The following is a 7,014-nucleotide window of genomic DNA, read 5'->3' on the forward strand; positions in this document are numbered from 1 at the left end:
GCTACCAGATGGTGGGGTTTTCCTGTCGCTCTGTGATGCCTGCTGTGGGGAGCTCCAGGCATGAGACCTGGGGAGAAGCAGGTACCAGGGGGCTTGCCTGTTCCAAACTGTGGTCTCCAGCAGGCCCCTGGTGTTGGGGACAGTACCCAGGGTGGGGCTAGCAACCATGAACACAGAGAAACTGGGGGCCCCTTTCCCCATGTGTGTCTCCCCTCCTTACTCCCTCTAGGCCAGGGTGGGGGGAAGAAGGGGATGCTGGGATGGCCCAGAAAGCTGAGAGCTCCACCCAAAGAGCAGGAATCGGCTGGCCAAGATGCCCAGGGGTTTGAGGCTGAGGCTGGGAGTCTCAAGGATGAGAGTGGGGGTGGGGCGGCAGGCAGGAGGCAAGGGGGACCATTGTCCCAGGCCACCTGCTGGCCCCCAAATTAAATGGGACCAGCTGTGGGTGTCAGCGGTAGATCCCCCTCTGTGGCCTTGGGTTGCCTCCCTCCGGGTAGGCAGGCGGGAGAGAAGGTAGAAGGTTCTACCCAGCCGTTGGTTGAGGGTCCTGCCATCTTAGTGGTGGCCCCGCACCTCGTACCTGGCATAGACGAGGACCCTTGGGGAGGGTCCATGTTGCTTCTCAGGTTGGCTCTTCAGAAGAGGAGGGAGTCCAGGGACGTGGGTTGGATCTAGCTGTTCCTCAGTCTTCCCGTGTGACCCTGGGCCACAGAGAGCAGGGGTGAGCTCAAATCTGTGTTTGCAAACTACTTTAAAGAAGGCTGAGAAAATGTCAGAAGTTATTAAGAAGATGGGCTAAACCCCCAGCCAGCTTCCTCCTGAGGCTTCTCCCCTGTGCCTTGCAGCTGGAAAGTACCAGAGCCGGCCCTGGGACGCCATGGATCTGACTCTAGACTTCCTCCTGCCTCCACCGCCTCCCAGGCTTCCTGGGACCACCCCCAGGCTGGGCTGTGTTGTCAGACCCAGACCACGGCATGACTTCAGTGACATCTGGTCATCGCGAGCACTGAGTCTGCTGGGACCCTCACTCCTACCTCCTGGGGTGGGGATGGGGGGCAATTTCCACCACCTTCCTTTCCACCATCCCCTACTCCCCCCGCATTGCCTCCAGGCCTGTGAGATTCCGTAGGGAGGGAGCAGAGTCCAGCTTCTCTAGTTCCCAAGTTGGCGTCTCCATCCCGACCCCACCTGGGGCTTCCATCCTTCTTGCCTCCCTCCATGGGCTGCCGGACCAGCTGAGGGGCTGTGAGGCCTTCTGTGGGGGTGGGGGGAACCCCCAGGCTGTCATCTCTGCCATGAATGTCCTAGCCAAGGGACGTGTGGCTCAGATGATGGCCACAGGGGCCCCGTGATGACCTGATTGCTGGGACAGAGGGTAGGAAGGTGCAAGGGTGCCCCTGGGTAGAGCCAACCCATGGCTCCCTGGGACCAGGCAGGAAGCATGGGGACAGGGTACTGCTTGCTCTCTGGGTCCTTTGGGGAGTCAATGGCAGCGTCCAGGAAGGGGCTTGGTCTGGCACGGACAATGACTATGGGCATGGCAGCCAGACTGGAACCGGAATAAGTTCCTTCTTTGTGGATAAGCAGGAGGTGTGCGGGAGACTAGAGGGTGGGCTAGGGTAGACAGAAATATTCCAGTATTTTTGTAACTGTTATGGCTATATAGGCAAGTACTGCCGGATATCAGCCCAGTGTGTGCATACACACACACACACACACACACACACACACACACACGCCCTGCCACCCCCTGAGGGCTCAGTCCATTCCTAGCTGTGAGGGAACCCAGATATCTCCTCCGACTAAGCTGTGGCCAGCGTTGGGCAGGCAGGAAAGGTAAAATGTCTGCCAGCCTGGAATGTTCCAGACCTGCCCTGGCAGACCTCCTATCCTGCCTGTTTCCTGGCAGAGTCTCCTCCAGCCCCGTCCCTGGGGTCTTCCACGTCAGCGGGTTTCCTGGGCCAAGGAGCCAGGTGCTGAGGGTGGCTAGTGTCCCTAGTGACAGTCCAGCCCCCAGGGCCTCTCCCAAGCCAGGACTGCCACCACTTCCTCCCCAACTTGCCACACTGCCTCTGGTCAGGTATCTGGCTGCTCTCCGGAGTTTCTGGAACCTGTGGGCCAAGCTTCGTTTGCTCACTGTCTGTTCGTTCATTCGTTCAGTTATTTGTTCGTTCATTCATTTGTTCATTCATTCATTCATTCATTCAATGAACACTTAAATGGGCACCTCGTCTGTGCCAGGTACCGTTCTAGTCTCCCAAGAACACAGCAGTGAAGAAAAACAGATCCTGGGCTGTATGGCACCTGTGTTCTGGTGAATATAAGGGATCTCGTACACCTACACCCCTAAGCGTGTGCACACAGGCCGCTCACACACGGAGCCACCATCGCTGCCCCCAGCTTGGTCAGTGCTGACTACTGCTGAGGGACCCCCTGGGGCCCATGCAGAGCCTCTGTCGTCCTGTGGAAGGAAGTAGCATAATGAACAGCGAGTGGACAAACAGGAAAGGGTGCGGAAGTTCTCACATTCAGCCCCCTTCCCCTCTGGCCACACTCCCGCAGAAATCACACCCTTGCCCCCGCCACCCCCAGGCAGCCCCTTCCCCGCGGAAACAAATTGGGCAGCTCCTGCTCCTGGGCAAGCAACCTCTCGGACTCATCTGTGACCCGGAGGCTGTCATGCCAGAGTCCCGGTGTTACTGTGGTTGTCACATGAGGTAACAGACACCGTGATCTGCTTCCCCGGGGACGCCTCTTCCCGTGACGGCTCTGAGCTTCAGCGGAACCCCACATCCCTCGGCACTGGCCCTCCCTGGACAGGAACAGACCAGTGAAGAACATCGGTGCCGCCAAGGCAGGAACTGCGGATGGGTGTAAGAGGCTGGGACTGGGGCAGGAAGCAATCTGCAGCCAGCCAGAGCGCCACGGCGGGGCAGGGAAGGCGGGGGGTGGGGGGTACCCTCCTTGCGTCTGGGGAAGGTGTGGGGCGTGGGAGGTGGGAGGGGCCGTTGGAGGCCATCTGAGCTGGAAGTACCCACCCCCACTCCCAGCTGCCCCCTCTGAAGTCATTTCCCACCTCTCCCACCGCCCCCCCCACACACACCTGCCTTCAGGGCTGGAGCCATGTCAGCCCCAGAAGCAAATTCCTCCCTCCCCCTCCAATGTCACCTCAGATGCCTCAAGCAGGTCCTCTGGGAACGGGAGTGGGCTTCCTGCAGGATGCTGGGGGTGTGGAGCTCGGCAGAAACAGCAGGGCTCAGGGCTGGAGGGTGCCGGTGGCAGCTGACCGAAATGAAGAGGTTTAGCCTCTGCCCTTGTGTCACATACCTGGGTGAGCCCAGCTTGGGGTTTCCAGGGGGACAACGACCCTCTATTCCCACTAGTCAATCCTCCAGGTGCTGGTTTACAGAGGACTCTGGGCCTTGGGGCCAGGAAGCATCCTGCATTTGCTGGGATGGGAGGAGAGAACCCCTTCCCCAGAGGGGCCCAGCTCCAAGCCTGAGGGAGCCCACAAGGAGGAGGGAGGGGGTGCTGGGGTGAGATGGAAGCTGTGAACAAGACCCCAGCCAGAGGAGGAGCTGGGAGCAGGAGGCAGGTCAGCTCTGCAGGGTGAGGCATGCCTTGGGGAGCAGACAGTGGCAGTGGGAGGGCAGAAGAGGAGAGGGGGTGGGAAACCAGCAGGCGCAGGCCGGTGCCTCTCTCTGGACCCTCTCCCCTTCCCAGTCAGCAACATCATCGTCCTCTCAGCAGCCATCATGTACATAGTGCTAACTTTTAACCACCCCCCCCCAGCAGAGAAGACACAATTGCTACCCCCTGACCCCCATCAGGTGTGGATACAAAGGCTTGGAAAAGCTACATGGTGTGCTGCAGGCTGTCCCTCTGCCCCAGTCGAGGAGGAGGAGTGGTTCACGCTGTGGTCTGAAGCAGCTCCCCTGGAGTTGTCAGTGAACAACCAGAACGACTGTACTTGACGACCACTCAGGGGAAATGCTGGGATTGGCAGTTGGAACCAACGTTGTGGCTCTGCGTCCCGTGCCTTCTCCACTGGGGAGGCCAATGGGAATAAAGACAGCTGGTTCTAAAGGGAGCCCTCGAGGAGGTGGCCCTTTTTGAAGAGGCTCGACTCAATGACATCTGCTATTCCATCCATTGATCTGCGTAGTAACTATTGGGCACCCGCTGAAGGCCAGACTCTGTGGAGGGAATCCAGGCTCAGCCAGGTGAATGAAATCCCTGGTGTCCCGGAGCCAGCAAGCTAGAGGGGGAACATAGGCAAGACCCACAAACTTAAACTGAAGAGGTACCCTGTGTCAGAGACAAACACTCAAGTCAGTCCCTACCCACCAGTCAAAGCACGGGAGATGATGGAAGAGCCTGTCCCCAGTCTGGCTGTTGTCACCTGCTGTCCTCACTGCCAGGGGTACCCTGAGGGCTGCCACTCCACCAGGAGGCTGGCCAGCCCAGGGTTCAAGAGGAGGCACAGGAACTATCAAACCGTGGATGTGAATGTCACGGCCTCTCGTGGATTCCACGTGGACTGAAAACCTTTTCCCAGGTGGCCAAGGGACACTGTCTGGAGCTTGTGATGGTATAAAGACCACCTTGTCGGGATAGTTTAATGACTGAGTGGACGTCTGGGGCAGCCCTGTTGGGGGAGTTGCGGTGTCTGGGTGTGTCGTGTGTGTGTGTTTCCTTCCTCTGAGGACCGAGTGGGGGCAGTCATGAGGTCCCCGCGGCTCCATGTGTGGCATGCTTGTGGCCGGCCGTGTTTGGACTCTGGTGTCCATCTCCTGAGGCTCAGAGTTCACAGGTGCCAACCTGCCTCTGACTGAGGGTGGAAAAGGGAGCGGCGAAGCCATCGGGAGAGCGACAGTCTTGGCTGCTGGTGTCGCAGGACAGAGAGGGCTACTGAGGTGGGATCACTGTGCTGGACATCCGCAGACCTGGTTCCTGTCCCAGCTGTCCCCTGTGGCCACTTGGTCAGTCGTTGACAGAAATGGTTGTTCTCTTCCCCTCCTTGTGTTGATGCCCTTGGCAATGTGACTGTGTAGTCAGCTCTTCCCTGAATCGTGGCTGACCTTGTGGCTTGCCGTGACCAATAGGATGTGGGGAGGGGACTGTGGACCATTCTTGAGCCCAAGCCTCAAGAGGTCTCATAAGTTTCTACTCTCTCTGTCTCAAAGTTCTGCCACTGCCCGTGAGGAAGCCCAGGTGAGTCTGCTAGAGGATGAGAGGCAAGTGGTCCCCATCACCACATGACCCCAGCGGCAGCCACATGACCCCAGCGGCAGTCAGCTCGCACTCAGACACAGAGACACCCAGCTCACCCACGGCCAGTCGCAGATGCGAGAAAGGACCCAAGGACCACCCTGCTGAGCCCAACCCACATTTTTGACATGCAGAATCATGAGCTACATAGATGGCGGTTGGGGCCCCTACATCTGGGGCTAGTGTTACACAGCAGTAGCTAGCTGATACAGTGTCGGCCTTAGGGAATGATGGCGAAAATGACAGCCATCTTTTGCTAGGCCCAGTTCCGAGCTCTCGGCAGAGATCACCTCACTTAATCCTCCCAGTGGCTCTGAGAGTTGGTCCTTAGCTCCTCACTTTATAGGCGAGAAAACGGAGGGCCAGGGAAGACCTTCCTCATCTCTGGCCACCTGAGCAGTTGGGGGGAAGAGACAAGATTGAAACCCAAGTCTGTCTTCAGGAGCTCAGTCCTGAGTCACCTTCGCAGATGAGCCTCAATGTCAGTGAGAGTCGGCAGCAAGGAGAGGGTGTAATGTATTCTGCACACAGGGGCTGACGTCACTGAGAATGTTCTCAGCCTTCCGTTCCCCAAGAGTTATGCCGCATCCCGCCCTGCTCTTGTCTCTCCCCCAGCCAGTGGCTCTAATTCCGGTGTGCTTTTAGGAAGACAGACAAAAGCACAGATGTGGGGATCATTTATCTCTTTTTTCATTCAACCTCCTATTTAATCAGCAAATATTTCTTGAGCACTTGTCATGGGCCCCTTTCCATAATGTTCTTTCTCCCATGACATTTCCTGGGCCCGTGTCACATGACAGCCCCTCACTCAGCACAGTTTCTCCTGCTGGCAACTCTGTGGTCGTTGGGATCACCATCCCCCCCGCCCCCCACTTCACAGATGGAAAAGCTGATCTTCCCCACCCCGTGGTCAGCTGAGGCCACCTACCCGCTACATGGCCAGGGCAGGATCCCACTCGGGTTTGCCTGACTTCGGCAGGCCCTCTGCTTTCTCTGTCATCACAGCTGTGGCTTTTTATAAAGGGATTTTGAAATCTCCACTGGGATCTGTGTATGGAGGAGAAAGGGTAGTGGGGTGTTGGCAAATGTTCCCTGACTCCGAGAGCTGGCCTGTGGACCACTGCGGGCAGGCCTGGGAAGAGGGGGCGTGTGCTGGGGATGGAGGGATAAACACAGGCTTCACCCTGCTTCCCCTGTGTCTAACAGACAAGTCCCTGCCATCCTTGGTCCCCACCCGCCGGCCCACCCCTCCGCTTCGCTGCTGGACCGTGGCCATCTGTCTGCACCAGGCGCTGGGCTCGGTGCCCTGCCCCTCCTGGCTGACCTGTTTACAAATGGGGAGTTCAGGCACAGTCTGGGCTGGAAGGAGGGCAATCCCTGGGGTAGGGACTTAGCTGTAGGCCTCCCCAGTTTCTTAGAGCCCAGCCGCTGCGGAGGCTGCTTCCTCCAGGCTGGCAGCCAGCCCCACCCAGATGTCCTGGTCAATCGAGCCTTCTTGTGGTCCGGGAGCTGTAGCAGTTGTGTGTGGGGGAGCGGGAGGGCTTTAGAGGTGATAGGCTAGGAGGCTCGAGGGTCTTCTAGGAAATGGGGGGAGAATCTAATCCCCTGAGGAGGTTCTGCACCATTAAGGAGCTCCCCAGGTTCACGCAGCTGGTAAGTGTGTGGCCACAGGCTGTTTGAACCCAACCCAAGGGCTCATATGCACAGCTGCTGGCCTCCCTGCTTGGGGACCTCACGGTGACA

The sequence above is a fragment of the Mustela erminea genome, chromosome 9 (assembly GCF_009829155.1).
Source record: "Mustela erminea isolate mMusErm1 chromosome 9, mMusErm1.Pri, whole genome shotgun sequence".
Lineage (NCBI taxonomy): Eukaryota > Metazoa > Chordata > Mammalia > Carnivora > Mustelidae > Mustela > Mustela erminea.